Source organism: Rhinopithecus roxellana, chromosome 16 (assembly GCF_007565055.1).
Source record: "Rhinopithecus roxellana isolate Shanxi Qingling chromosome 16, ASM756505v1, whole genome shotgun sequence".
NCBI classification, from domain to species: domain Eukaryota; kingdom Metazoa; phylum Chordata; class Mammalia; order Primates; family Cercopithecidae; genus Rhinopithecus; species Rhinopithecus roxellana.
Window position 1 is genome coordinate 56,297,041 of NC_044564.1, and position 14,985 is coordinate 56,312,025.

At 35.7% G+C, this 14,985-nt stretch overlaps 1 protein-coding gene across 4 annotated transcripts in view; it reads left to right on the top strand.

Annotated features, from left to right (window-relative positions):
- Nucleotides 1-14,985, top strand: part of JAK2 (Janus kinase 2) — a 164,348-nt gene that overhangs the window by 19,466 nt on the left and 129,897 nt on the right. Inside the window, exon 1 of one of the 4 annotated variants that reach the window (XM_030919373.1) lies at nt 5,235-5,251. The exons of the other annotated variants lie outside the window; for them this stretch is intronic. The gene's annotated coding sequence lies outside the window, so the exon portion shown is untranslated. Of the gene's footprint in view, nt 1-5,234; nt 5,252-14,985 lie in introns of those variants that run through there. 4 annotated transcript variants of the gene reach the window in all.

Sequence of the window (14,985 nt, forward strand, 5' to 3'; positions counted from 1 at the left end):
GAATGTGGGGGAAGATGCCACACACATTTAAATAGCCAGATCTTGCAAGAACTCAGTATCTTCAGGACAGCACCAAGGGGGATGTTGCTAAACCATTCATGAGAAATCCACCCCCATGATCCAGTCACCTCCCACCAGGCCTCACCTCCAACACTGGGGATTACAGTGCAACACATGAAATTTAAAGGGGACAGCATCCAAACTGTATCAACCTTGCTGTATCCCTCAGCCTCATTTTATAGGCAAGAATTGAATATATTGGTTTTATAAAGGTTTGATATGGAAGGATTCATCAGGAGTGGATTTTAGGACTTGGGGAATGACTCAGAGAAGAAAATAGTGCATGATAGTATAAGTCTATCTGATTGATGAGTAACTGGAAAGCCTTCCAAACATAATGCCTCAGTGTCTGCAGAACTGTTTCATTTCCGTATTTATGTATTCCTTATTCTTTCCTTGTTTATCCATAGATGCTTAGTTTTATTTTTTACCTGAATGCATTATGATAATCTTTAATTATTTCAGAATATCTGAAATATTCAGTGTTCTTCTAGCATGGCAGTATTTTAAAAATCATTATGAACTTAAATTCATACTGATTTAAACAACTTCTAGATTTTTTTGAATATCAATAGCAGAGGGTAGTGTTAAATATTTCACCAGCAGAATTAATTAAATTTCCTGTGCAATTTTATTTTTTATAGACAAACTCATCACTGCTTAAAATCTTTAAAAAATGTCTTGGTGATACAGGCTTGGAATATGATGATTTTGAAATGAGATCTTAAGGGAAAAAAAACTCCAACTTTTTTTTTTAGACGGAGTCTTGCTCTGTCATCTAGGCTGGACTGCAGTGGCGTGATCTCAGCTCACTGCAAATTCCGCCTCCCAGATTCAAGTGATTCTCCTCCTTCAGCCTCCTGAGTAACTGGGATTACAGGCGTGCACCACCACACCCAACTAATTTTTATATTTTTAGTAGAGATGGGGTTTCACCATGTTAGTCAGGCTGGTCTCAAACTCCTGACCTTGTGATCCGCCCACCTTGGCCTCCCAAAGTGCTGGGATTATAGGCATGAGCCACCATGCCTGGCCAAAAACTGTAACTTTTAAAGCCTATTTAAAGCACTTGTCCCATCTTTGTTCACACTTTTTCTTTATGTGTGTTATAAATTATAAATCTGGCTTTTCCTATGTAGTCATCATTAAGCATGATTCTAAGAAGTAGCTCAAAATCTACTCCTATGACCAAAATCCACAAAAAACAAAACAAAACAAAAAACCCCAAAAACCAAAACCAGAAAAGGGATACATTTTGCAGAATAATTTACATTTTCTTCTCTTCTCAGGAGGTTTTTTTTTTTTTTTTTTTTTTTTTTTTTGAGACGGAGTCTCCCTCTGTCACATAGGCTGTAGTGCAGTGGTGTGATCTGAAAGCTCTGCCTCCCAGGTTCACGCCATTCCCCTGCCTCAGCCTCCTAAGTAGCTGAGACTACAAGGTGCCCGCCACCAAGCCCAGCTAATTTTTTTGTATTTTTAGTAGAGACGGGGTTTTGCTGTGTTAGTCAGGATGGTCTCGATCTCCTGACCTCGTGATCCGTCCACCTCGGCCTCCCAAAGTGCTGGGATTACAGGCGTGAGCCAACCCCCCATCCTCAGGAGGTCTTTTAAGCTTTTGCCTGTCATGTATGTACTTGACACTGGCCCGAGGTAAAATGATTACATTTGACTTCGGTAGCCCTTAAATGTATGGCTGTTCTTAATCTTTTCTCTTCTAAAGCCTAAAAGTTGAATTAGTATTCATCTTAGATTTCTTGTTTCTTAAGTGAAAGAATCATGACATTGTGTTAAAATATCTTATTTGCATGTATTTTATATGCCGTTTTAATAGGCAATAGTAGTGTACAAGCTTTGGCCAAATGTCTCTTCATATAAAAAATTCAAGTGAATAAAAACAGTTATTTAAAAATGACATTAATCAAAGGGGCAAAAAAGATTACAAATGCTTCTTGTGATTGACAGAACTTGCTTAACGTGTTAGGGTTCTCTAGAAGGACAGAACTAATAGGATATATATATGAGTTTATTAAGTATAAACTTAAATGATCACAAGGTCCCACAATAGGCTGTTGGCAAGCTTGAGGAGCCAGGAGAGCCAGTCCGCGTCTCAAAACTGAAGAACTTGGAGTCTGATGTTCGAGGGCAGGAAGCGTCCAGCACAGGAGAAAGATGTGGGCTGGGAGGCTAGGCCAGTCTCTCCTCTTCATGTTTTTTCTGCCTGCTTTATATTTGCTGGCAGCTGATTAGATTGTGCCCACCCAATGGTCTGCCTTTCCCAGCCCGCTAACTCAAATGTTAATCTCCTTTGGCAACACCCTCACAGACACTCCCAGGATCAATACTTTGTATTCTTCAATCCAATCAAGTTGACACTCAGTATTAACCATCATGCTTAACGAGTTTTTCTTTTTTTGAGACAGAGTCCCACTGTGTCACCCAGGCTGGGGTGCAGTGGCACAATCTCCGCTCACTGCAATCTATGCCTCCTGGGCTCAACCCTCAGCCTCCTGAGTAGCTGGGACCACAGGCGCATGCCACCGTACCTGGCTAATTTTTGTAGTTTTAGTAGAGATGGGGGTTTTGCCATGTTGTCCAGGCTGGTCTCGAACTCCTGAGTTCAAGCGATCTGCCCACCTTGGCCTCCCAAAGTGTTGGGATTACAGGTGTGAACCACTGCGCCCGGCCACTTAACAAGTTTTAGTATCATTCTGAATGTCTGCATAGTGACAAATTGAGATACGGTTTTATAACACTAGCATCATCCTGTTCATTCTAAATTGAACTCAACAGTGTATTGTGGAGATCTTTCCAATTCATTGATTAAAATTCATTCATTCCTTTTTTTCATTCATCAAGCACTCAGTCATTGGTCACTCACTGACTCATAACATGATTACTCATCAGCTCATTTATTTTGTTAGTCACTCAGTCATTTGATCAGTTATTTATTCTGTGACTCTCTCAGAGGGTCACAACTCATTTGGTTGGTTGCTCTCTTAATTGGTCACTTGCTCACTCAGCATTTTGGTTGGTTGGTCCATCAGTCAGTCACACTCTCTCCCAGTGAATCACTCACCCACCTACTCAACAGATCAGTCTTTAATCAATCTTTCATTAAATAAATTATCAATTATTCAACAAATATTCAATGTCCATATTGTGCTATGCAGAGAATATAGTACTAAGGGTATAATGTAAGCCAACATACATCATTTTTTAAAAACATTTATTTTATTTTTTTTTGAGAAGGAGTTCCGCTCTTCCACCCAGGCTGGAGTGAAGTACTGCGATCTTGGTTCACTGCAACCTTTGCCCCCTCCCCGGGTTCAAGCGATTCTCCTGCCTCAGCCTCCCGAGTAGCTGGGATTATAGGCACCCGCCACCACACCCGGCTAATTTTTGTATTTTTAGTAGAGACAGGATTTCACCATTTTGGCCAGGCTAGTCTCAAACTCCAGACCTCAGGTGATCCACCTGCCTTGGCCTCCCAAAGTGCTGGGATTACAGGTGTGAGCTCCCATGCCTGGTGTACATCGTTTTTAATATCTTCATAGTATTCTGTTGGCTAAGTTGCCACAATTTATCAGACCCCTTTAATGTCATTAATTTTTTCCCAGTATTATGGACTGTTTCATAGAATTATTAGATGTGCATGATACTACTCTTAGATATTATTAGATATTCTTGTTTTTCTCATTTCTTTGCCAACACTGGGTATTGGCAATCTTCTTGTTTACCAGTCAGCTAAGGAAGAAACAATATCTCATTTTTATGTACTTTTCTCTGATTCTTAATTATGTTGACCATGTTTTCATTTCTTTTGTGAAATACCTATTTATGTTCATTGTCATATTAATTTGTAAGAGTTACTTGTATAAATATATTAAACCTTTGTAGTATATATTTTTTCTGTTTTTTTTAGTTTTGATTATAGTGTTTATAATATGCAAATTAATGCATCTTTTATTTCCTGTCATTTTTCACTTAGATATTGGGTTTAGAAAAGAGGTACACAATGTGACAGAGTTTCTGGTATAGAAATAATCGACATAGTTAGATATAAAACATACCAAAGAAATAGTCAGAAATGTCCAATTTCGAATGTGTCAGGGGACCAGTAAGAAAAGCATAAAGAACAGCTAACAGCAGTAATTTTTAAAAGGGTGTTTACAAACACTTGAAAATGTTTATGTAGTTTAAAGGACTGATTCAAATATAAAGAGAAGCATAACATAAAAATAAAATAAAGACATATATATAGTCATTGTGGAGATGGTTTTCTAGTAACAGTTATACCAACTTTGAAATGATTTTTAGGCTTTGTTATGCCAACTTTTAGGAGTTTTCTTTTTAAAATTTTTGAGCTTATGTTTCATCATGGCCAATTTTTATAAATTTTCCATATATGCTCAAAACATTTTTTTAGTGGAAGGTTTTAATGCGTCTGTAATTTCTCCAGTGGCTTTAAAAAATGAGCTAGTGGAGCTCTTTGTGTATTGGAGAGACCATCTTCTTGTTTGATATATTTGTATAGGTATTAAGTAAGAACTGGATAAAGGAGGTGGTTGGGATGTGTATAAATATCAGGTAAGAACTTGATGAGGTATTGGTTGGTTTGCATATGAAAAGATGCCCTCACTGTCAGGTTCTTTCCTGTTTCTAGGAATTGGCTAGCCCTGGAAGGGGCAGTCCTTCCAGGGTCAGCAAATTCCCAAGATGTCAAAGCATCAAAAATACAGAATAAAAAGACATGCTTAGTACAGTATGTAGAAATACAATTGGTTTTGTTTATTTTGTGATGTATCCTGTGATACTGATAAACTCACTTATAAGTTCTAGTAATTTTTTGGTAGAATCATCAGTATTTTCAATACATACAATCATGTCTGCAAATAAAAAGTTTTATTTCTTTCTTTTCAATCTCTATGTCTTAACCTCTAGTGCTGAATAGAAATGGTGGTGGTGAGCATCCTTTCCTTGTTCTTGATTTTATGGAGAAAGCATTCAGTATGTAATCATTAAGTAATGGAAGGTTGTCTGTAGATGATCTTTATTTTATTGAGGAAATTCCCTTCTTTTTCTAATTTATTTCCAGAAATTTTATCGTGAATTGGTGTTGACTTTTGTCAAATGCTTTTCCTGCAACAGTTGAGATGATCTTATGGTTTTGCTCCATTATTCTGTTAATAAGGTAAATTACATTGATTCATTTTTAAATGTCAAAGCAACCAGTATGACTGGAATAAACCCCACTTGGTGATGAAGTTCTGACCTTTTTATATGCTGCTGGTTCTATGTTCCATTATTTTGTTATGTTCATGAGAAACATTTGCCTGTAATTTTTTTTTTTGTGTGTGTGTGATATGCTTTTGCCAGGTTTTGGTATTAGGATAATTGGGGCCACACAAAATGATTTGGAAATTATTTCTGTCCCTCTGTTTTCTGTAAGAGTTTATACAGAATCGGTACTATTTTTTCCTTAAATAGTTGACAGACTTTCCCAGGGATGTCACTTTGGCCAAGAATTTTCTTTGTGGGTATGTTTTTAATGAAGAATTCCATTTATTGAAGAGATATGATACTATTCAAGGTTTCTGTTTCTTCCTATGTCAGTTTTGGTAATTTCTGTCTTTCAAGGAATTTGTTCATCAAATCTAACTTGTTAAAGTCATTGGCATAAAGTTGCTCCTATCCTTTTATATCCACTTACTGTTTATAAAATCTGTACTGATGTCCTGCTTTTATTTCTGTTATTGGTAATATGTGTTATTTTCTATTTGTAAATTCATCATCTTAGAGGTTTATCAATTTTCTTAATCTTTTCTAAAAACAAAGTTGTGGTTTTATTGATTTTTCTTTATTGTTTTATGTATTAGTAATTTTTGTTCTTTATTATTTCTTCATTCTCTGGTTTTGTTTTCTAGCTACCTAGAAAGCTTACATAATTAATTTCATATCTTTCTTCTTTTCCAACTTAAGCATTTATAGCTGTACATTCTCTCTAACCACTATTTTAGCTGTATTCCCCCAAATTTTATTGTTTCTTCATTATCATTCAGGTGAAAATAATTTCTGATTTCCCTTTTAATTTCTTCTTTGAATCTGGGATTATTTAGAACTATGTTAATTTTGCAATACTGGGAGATTTTCTAGATTTTTTTTTTATATTTATTTCTAATTCAGTTTTGCTATGGCCAAGAATATAATTCATATGAATTCAATCTTTTCAAATTTATTGAGACTTGGTTTATGGACCAACCTATGGTATAACTTAGTGCATGTTCTGTGAGCACTTGAAAAGGATGTATATTCTGCAGTTGTTGGGCACTGTGTTCTGCAAATGTCAGTTACGTTTGGTTGGTTGATGTTTAGGTCTTCATTATTTTTACTGATTTAAAAATTTTTTTTTGTTAATTCTTGAGAAATGAGTATTAAAATTTTTAGTGTAATAGTTGTTTTATTTCCCTCTTTACATTTTTGATTCATGTAACTGGAAACTATTATTGTGTGCATATATATTTAAGAAGTCTAATTTATAAATCTTTGGTGGTTAGTGTTTTTATATCCTGCTTAAGAGCGGTCACATTGGTCTGTTTTCCATCTTAATACCATATTTGTGTATGGTATGAAGTAGAGGTTAAGGTTATTTTTTTTGCCCCATATGAATAGCCAGTTGACTAAGCAACATGTTTTGAAGTGACCAACATTTCTTCACTGAAATGCAATGGCACATCTATTCCAAATTAGCTAACTGTATGTGAGTATATTTTTTTGAACTCTATTCTGTTCCATTTGTCTATTTGTTCATTTTTGTGCTATTACCAATCTGCTTGTTCTATCTTTAATATAAATCTTGATGTCTGATAATATAAATCCTTAGTTTACTCTTCAAGATTGTTTTGTCTGTTATAAATCCTTTGTTTTTCAGACTTAGAATCAACTTGTAAATTTCCACAAAAACTGCTAGGATTTTAATTGGAAGTGGGTTGAATCTATAGATTAATTCGGAAAAGAATTGACATCTGAACCGTACTGAGTTTTTCTATATTCTTATATCAGCATGGTCTATCCCTCTGTTATTTAGCTAGCATTTATTTTTTGTAGAAATGTTTTATAGTTTTTATTACAGAGTTTTTACAGATATTTCAATAGATGTATTCCTAGGTATGTGATGTTTTGTTATTATTATAAATGATACTCTTTTTAAATGCTCATTTAAAAATTGCTTGCTTCTGATATACAGAAATACAGTTGATTTTTACGTATTGGTCTTGCATCTTGTGACTTTGCTAAATTCACTTACTGACTGGTAGATTCTTGTAAATTTCCTACATAGACAGACATGTCATCTATGAATACTGACAATTTTACTTATCCTTTCTAATCATTATACCTTTTATTTAGTTTTCTTGCCTTATTGCACTAGCCACAATTTCCACTATGGTGTTGAATAGAAATCATGATTTTAGACATGATTGTTTCAAGTTTTTGAACTCTAGAAGAACAAGATCAATATTTTACCATTAAGTATATTAAGTTTTTTTACTCTTACCCTTTATCAGAGTGAGGAAGTTTGCTTGCATTCCTAGTTTGTTGAGATTTTAAAAACATGAACATTGGTTAAATTTTATTAGAGGTAGTTTCTGCATCTATTGAAATGATCATATGTTGTGTTTTCTCACTGTTCTAATGTAAAATATATTGACTATTAAAAATTTTTTTTCTTGTGGCCGGGTGCAGTGGCTCACGCCTGTAATCCCAGCACTTTGGGAGGTCAAGGCGGGCAGATCACGAGGTCAGGAGATCGAGACCATCCTGGCTAAAACAGTGAAACCCCCTCTGTACTAAAAATACAAAAAATTAGCCGGATGTGGTGGCGGGCGCCTGTAGTCCCACCTACTTGGGAGGCTGAAGCAGGAGAATGGCGTGAACCTGGGAGGCGGAGCTTGCAGTGAGCCGAGATCGCGCCACTGCACTCCAGCCTGGGCGACAGAGTGAGACTCCGTCTCAAAAAAAAAGTTTTTTTTTCTAAATTACATACAAATTGTATATGTGGTGTACAACATGACATTTTGTTATATGTGTACATTGCAGAATGGCAAAATCAGTCTAATTAACCTATGTATCACCTCACATACTTATTTTTTTGTGGTGAGAACACTTAAAATCTACTCTTAGCAATTTTCAAGGATATGAGATATTGTTATTAGCAGTAATGACCATGATGTACAATAGATCTCTTCAGTTTACTCCCCCTATCTAGCAGAAATTTCGTATCCTTTGACCAGCATCTCCCATTCTTCCTAATGGAACCCTCAGCCTCTGGTGACTGCTATTCTACTTGCTCTTTGCTTCTATGAGTTCTACTTTTTTAGATTCTATGGATCAGTTAGATCATACAGTTTTGTCTTTCTGTGCCTAGCTTATTTCACTTAATATAATGTCCTCCAGGTTCATCCATGCTGTTCCAAAGACAGGATTTTCTTCTTTTTTTTAAGGCTGAATTATATTCCATTATGTACATATGCTGTATTTTATTTATCAGTTCATCTGTTGATGGACACTTAGGTTGATTCTTTATCTTGGCTATTATGAATAATGCTGCAAAGAGCATATGAGGGTAGATACTGCTTTGACATTATTTTTAGTTCCAATACCCAGAAGTGGAATTGCTAAATCATATGGTAGTTCCATTTTTAATTTTTTGAGGAACCTCCATTCATTTTCCATAGTGACTGTAAAAATTTACATTTTCCCACCAAGAGTATACAAGGGTTTCTTTTTCTCCACATACTCACCAATGCTTGCTATCCTTACATCTTTTTGATAACATTCTAACAGGCATGAGGTGAGACCTCATTGTGGTTTTAATTTGCTTTTAGTGATGTTGTCCATTTACATATTGTCTTTTTTTTTTTTGGAGACAGAGTCTTGCTCTGTTGCCCAGGCTGGAGTGTACTGGTGTGATCATAGCTTACTGCAGCCTTGACCTCCCAAGCTCAAGTGATCCTCCTCTTTCAGCCTCCTGGGTAGTTGGGACTGCAGGCATGTGCCAGCATGCCTGGCTAATTTTTTTTTTTTTTAAGATACAGGGTCTCACTATGTTGCCCAGGCTGGTCTTGAACTCCTGGGCTCAAGTGATCCTCCCACCTTGGCCTCCCAAAGTTTTGGGATTACAGGGTTGAGCCACTGCACCCGGCCTGTGTTGTCCTTTGAGGAATATCTGTTCAGGTCCATTTTTTAATCAGTTACTTGTTTTCTTGCTTTTGAGTTGTTTGCATTTCTCATCTATTTATCCTTATCAATATCCTTATCATATGGATGGCTTGAAAATATTTTCTCCTGTTTCACAGGTTGTCCCTTTACTGTGTTAATTGTTTCCCTTGCAGTGCATATGTTTTTAAATCTGGTATAATGATGGATTTTTAAATGTTAACTTTGTACTTCTGGGGGTAAATTCATTTGGTCAAGACTTATTCTTTTAAAATATTATTGGATTTAATTTGCTAGTATTTTGTTTAGCATTTTTTCCCCAAATATGTTTATGAGAGAGATTCCAGTGTATTTTTTTTCCCTTTTCATGTCCTTATATATTTTGGTAACATGTTTGTACTCTCCTCTTAAGAATGTGGGGAAGTGTTTTTTATTTTCTATTTTCTGAGAGAGTTTGTATAAGCTCAGTGTTTCTTCCTCAGACGTTTGGAAAAATTTACCAGCATAGTCCCTGGGCATTAAATTTTCTGTGGAAAAGTTTTAAATGGTATATTCAATTTTTAAATTACTGTATTCGTTTGTTCTCATATTGCTATGAAGAACTATCTGAGACTGGGTAGTTTTTAAAGAAAAGATGTTTAATTGACTCACAGTTCCACAGGCTGTACACAAGGCGTGGCTGTGAAGGCCTCAGGAAATTTACAATCATAGTAGAAGGTGAAGGGGAAGCAAGTACATCTTCATATAGCAACAGGAAAGAGAGAGCAAAGGATGACATGCTGCAAAAATTTAAATAAACATCTCATGTGAACTCACTCACTATCATGAGACTAGTAAAGGGGAAATCCACCCCATGACCCAGTCACCTCTCACCAGGCCACTCCTCTAACACTGAAGATCATAATTCAACGTGAGATTTGGGTGGGGACACAGAGCCAAACCATATCAATTATATATAGAATTATTCAAATTTTATATTTCTTCTTGTGCTAGTTTTAGTAAATTGTTTTAAAAGAAACTTCATTTGTTTTTAAATTGGAGAATATTCCTGTTGTCTTTTATATGTTTCAATATTGTAAGCTCTGGTAATAATGTCTACTTTTTAATTCCCGATATTGTTAATTTATGTTTTATTTTCTTTTTTTCTTGATCAGTGCTAGTGTTTTATCAATTTTAATGCTTTTAAAAAGCCAACTTTTTACTTTGCTTTTATTTTCTTTTTATTTTTCTCTGATTTCTGCTCTTAAGTATTTTCATTTTTATGGTTTTTGACTTAAGTTATTCCATTCACAACTTCCTGAAATGAAAATTTATTTAATAACATTGTTCAGCCTTTCTTCTCTTCTCGTGTATGAATTTAAGATTATGAATATCTTAGTATACACTTTTACTGCATTTTACTCATTTTCATTATTGATTCAAAGTATTTTTTAAGTTATTCTTTGTACCATGGGTTCTATGAAAGTATATTGATTAATTTACAAATATATCGGGGTTTCTAGTTTTTTTTTTTTCTGTATATGCTGTGATACTTTTGTTAGTGGTTATATTTTCCGTAAGAGAGTTTTAATTTAGGTGCCATTGGCAAATTTCCATTAACTCAGATGCAGAACTTCACATTTTTCAATGCATACATGAGTTTTTTTTGTTGTTGTTGTGGTATTAATAATAGCATAAATTTATAAAATACTAAGTAATTGAATGCAAAATATGTCCTATTTTGCAACTTAATATACTTTTTATTAGATTGGCAGTAAAGTAATTGCGTTTTTGCTCATACTTTAATGGCAAAAACCACAATTACTTTTGCACCAGCCTAATAATGAGAATTATTATTATTATTAAATTGTCTTTTTTTTTTGGAAGTGGAGTCTCACTCTGTTGCTCAGGCTGAACTGCAGTGGTGCGATATCGGCTCTTGCAACTTCTGCCTCCCAGGTTCAAGCAATTCTCCTACCTCACCCTCCCAAGTAGCTGGGATTACAGGCGTGCACCACCAAGCCTGGCTAATTTTTATATTTTCAGTAGAGAACAGGGTCTCACCACATTGGCCTGGCTGGCCTGGAATTCCTAACCTCAAATGATCCGCTCGCCTCAGCCTCCCAAAGTGCTGGGATTACAGGCATGAGCCACCATGCTTGGCCCTAATAATGAGAATTCTTATCAAACTGTTTACACAGAATAAAATGAGTGGGTAATGGTGAAGCTGAGTTTCACATTTTTACGCGATATTCTTCAGTGTTCCTATTTGTTCAATACTTTTAAGAATTATATAAATTTTTTATGGTCTATACAACATAAAGTCAATATTATGGGTCCCAAATATATAAAATGTTTGCTTGTTCCATTATTTATGTTTTGAGTACAAATTATATTTTGTATGATTTCATTAAGAATTTGTTGATAATTCTATGGCCTAACATGTGGTCTACTTTCTAAAATATTCCAGCTTCATTTGAAAAGGTTATGCATTCTTCAGTTGTTAGGTGTTTGCTTTTGATTGCTTGTATTTCTGAGTCAAATGTAGGAAGTGGAGATTAAGAAAAGGGCTGGCAGTTTTGGTGATTAAGGAGGAGAAAGTATGAGATAGTTGTCTTGGATAGTGGGAGAGTAAATGGTCTAAAGAAATATAAAATGATAGTTGAGCAGCACTAAGGGCCCATTTGAGTATGAATCTAAAGAGGGACCAATCTGAATGCATGTGTTTTCATCAGTGAGTTTTATATGTGTGGGTAGAAGCTCTGAGTAGACAGAGATAAACTGAACTCTCTTAGAGTTTCTTTGTTATCTTTGGTGTTTGGACCCTTAGCTTTGATTTGTGTCAGTAGCTTTTAAAAAATTAAATGTTATCTTCTCAGCAGATCTTTTTAGTATGAACCCAGGCATCTTTAACACCAATAAAATTTCTTCTATTATTTTTCTTCCCTGTGTTCTAATTCTGGCATCTAGAGCTTCTCTTTAGAATTATACTTGCTGGATTGATCCTCATATTTCTTACTTTTATGCTCATCATATTTTTTTCTTTCTTTGTCTCTTTTTCTTTCTGAGTCTAGGAACTGGGAGTAAATTACTAATTCGGTCCTTTGAGTTGTATTATTCAACTCTTTCACTGAATTGTCATCTATCTTTTTTCTTTAATGTATAGAGAATGTATTATGCATAGCCACTTGTAAACTTTAACAGGCATGATTAGAGCAGCATTTTCTATAACAGTAACACATAAGTTGGAACAACACAAATCTTAAAATAACTGGAATGGATGAGCAAATTGGGTGGCCCGAGGCTCAGACATCAGCAGGTGTTAAACACCTGTGGGAAAGGAGCGAACGATCCATTTATTTATTTCTATAGGAAGTGCAAAAGAGGCAAAATTAAGAAAAATACTGCTTCATGATAAAGAATTAAGCCATAAAGAATATCCACAGAATTGTGTATAGTGGGTACATCTGATACAGAATGGAAACAGAACCAGGATAGAGCAGCACAGAAACACTATGAAATGCCCAGGCTCTCTTCATTACTAGTCAGGACTTTTTAAAAAATTTTGTAAACTTTTTTTATTCTCTGCGCCTTTTTCATAATCTAGTGATGCTTTATGTTTTTAAAATATTCTTAAATCTCTCTGAGAATACCAAGGAAGATTTTAAACCAAGTTCTCTTCCCTGCATTATCTGTTTCTTCTGGGGTCAGTTGTTTTCTGGTCCATTTTGGTCTTACTCTTTTATGCCTACCACCCCTGCCCCATCCCCATCCTAACTGTATAATAATCTTTGATGATCATTGCATATTTATGCTTTTTATGTGTGTGCAGACAACTGTTTTTATGCTTATTGATGCCTTCTTCTGTGAATTTTTTTTTCTTCAGTTAAAAAAATTTTTTTACAGTCACAGTCTTGCTCTGTTGCCCAGGCTGCAGTGACGTGGCACCATCCTAGCTCACTGCAGGCACAAACTCGTGGGCTTAAGCCGTCCTCCCACCTCAGCCTCCCAAGTAGCTAGTACTACAGGTGCACACTACATGCTGGCTAATTTTTAGATTTCTTTTTTGTAGAGACAGGATCTCGTAATGTTGCTGGGGCTAGTCTTGAACTCCAGGCTCAGGTGATCCTCTTGCCTTGGACTTCCAAATTGCTGGGATTGGAGGCGTAAGCCACAGCACCTAGCCTATGTATGTTTTAAATAGAGTCTATTTCCTCTACTCCGTCATTCTAATCCTATCTACTTTTGATCTTCCCTTTAAATTTCTGATTTGCTGATAGCACCTTTTCTTATTTGTCAGAGCTGTCATGAATTCGTTTATATAAACTTTTAATTTTACTCCTTTTAGCTATTGTTGTTACCTGTTTTACTTTTATATCTATTTTAAGCCCTACCATACACTGTTGTTGTTCATGCTTTAAACAATTGTCAATTGTCTTTTTTTTTTTTTTAGGCGGAGTCTCGCTCCGTCACCCAGGCTGGAGTGCAGTGGCATGACCTCCGTTGCAACCTCTGCCTCCAGCGTTGGCAATTCTGCCTCAGCCTCCTGAGTAGCTGGGATTACAGGCGTGTACCACCATGCCTGGCTAATTTTTGTATTTTTAGTACAGACCGGGTTTCACCATGTTGGCCAGGCTGGTCTCAAACTCCTGACCTCAGGTGATCCACCCTCCTCAGCCTCCCAAATACTGGGATTACTTGTGTGGGCCACCACGCCTGGCTGTCAATTGTCTTTTAATACATTTAAGAAACGGAAGAATAATAATATTATAATTCCTCACATATTTACTATTTTTGAGCTCTTCATTCCTATCTGTAAACCTGAGTTTACATGTAATATTTCCTTTAATCCAAATGATTTTCTTTACCAGTTCTTGTAACGTGAGTTTGTTGGTGATGTACTCTCTCAGCATCCATTTATCTGAAAACATATTTGTTTTGCCTTGAATTTAGAAAATTCTTATTTTTTATAATACAACAGATCCAGTAGTATCAGAATTATTTTTCAGGATATAGAATTCTAGGTTGACAGCTTTCCCCTACTCCCTGTGAGTACTTTGTCTTCTGGCCTCCATTAGTTCTGAAGAGATGTCAGTTCTGTTTCTTGTTTTGGTTCTCCTGTATGTATGTGACTGCTTTTAAGATTTTCTTTTTGTCTTTGGTTTTTAGCAGTTTGGCTATAATGTGACTAAGTATGGATTTATATAGATTGGATTCAGATGAACTTTTTGGATTGGTGGTTTGATTTTTTTAAACAAACTTGGAAAACATTTAGCCAGTATATTTTCAAGTATGTCCTCTGTTCCACTTATATGTATCAGACTTTGTTGCTCTTGTTGTTGTTCAGTGGTGTGGTCATGGCTTTCTGCACCCTCAAACTCTTGAGTGCAAGTAATCCTCCTACCTCAGCCTCCCAAGTAGCTGGGACTACGGGCACACAGCACCATGCCCAGCTAATTAAAAAAAAATTTTTTTTTTCATAGAGAAGGGGTCTTGCTATGTTGCCAGGGCTAGTCTTGAACTCCTGGACTCAAGCAATCCTCCTGCCTTGGCCTCCCAAAATGTTGGGATTAAAGGCATGAGCCATGACTCCTGGCTTAGATTTCTTGATATTGTAGAGTTTACATATGGCTTCTTTACCTTCATGCATTATATTAATTTTTTTATTGTAAATTCTATTACATATGTATCATAGTAAACGAAGTCTTTAAATTCTAACATTTGGGTCTGCTG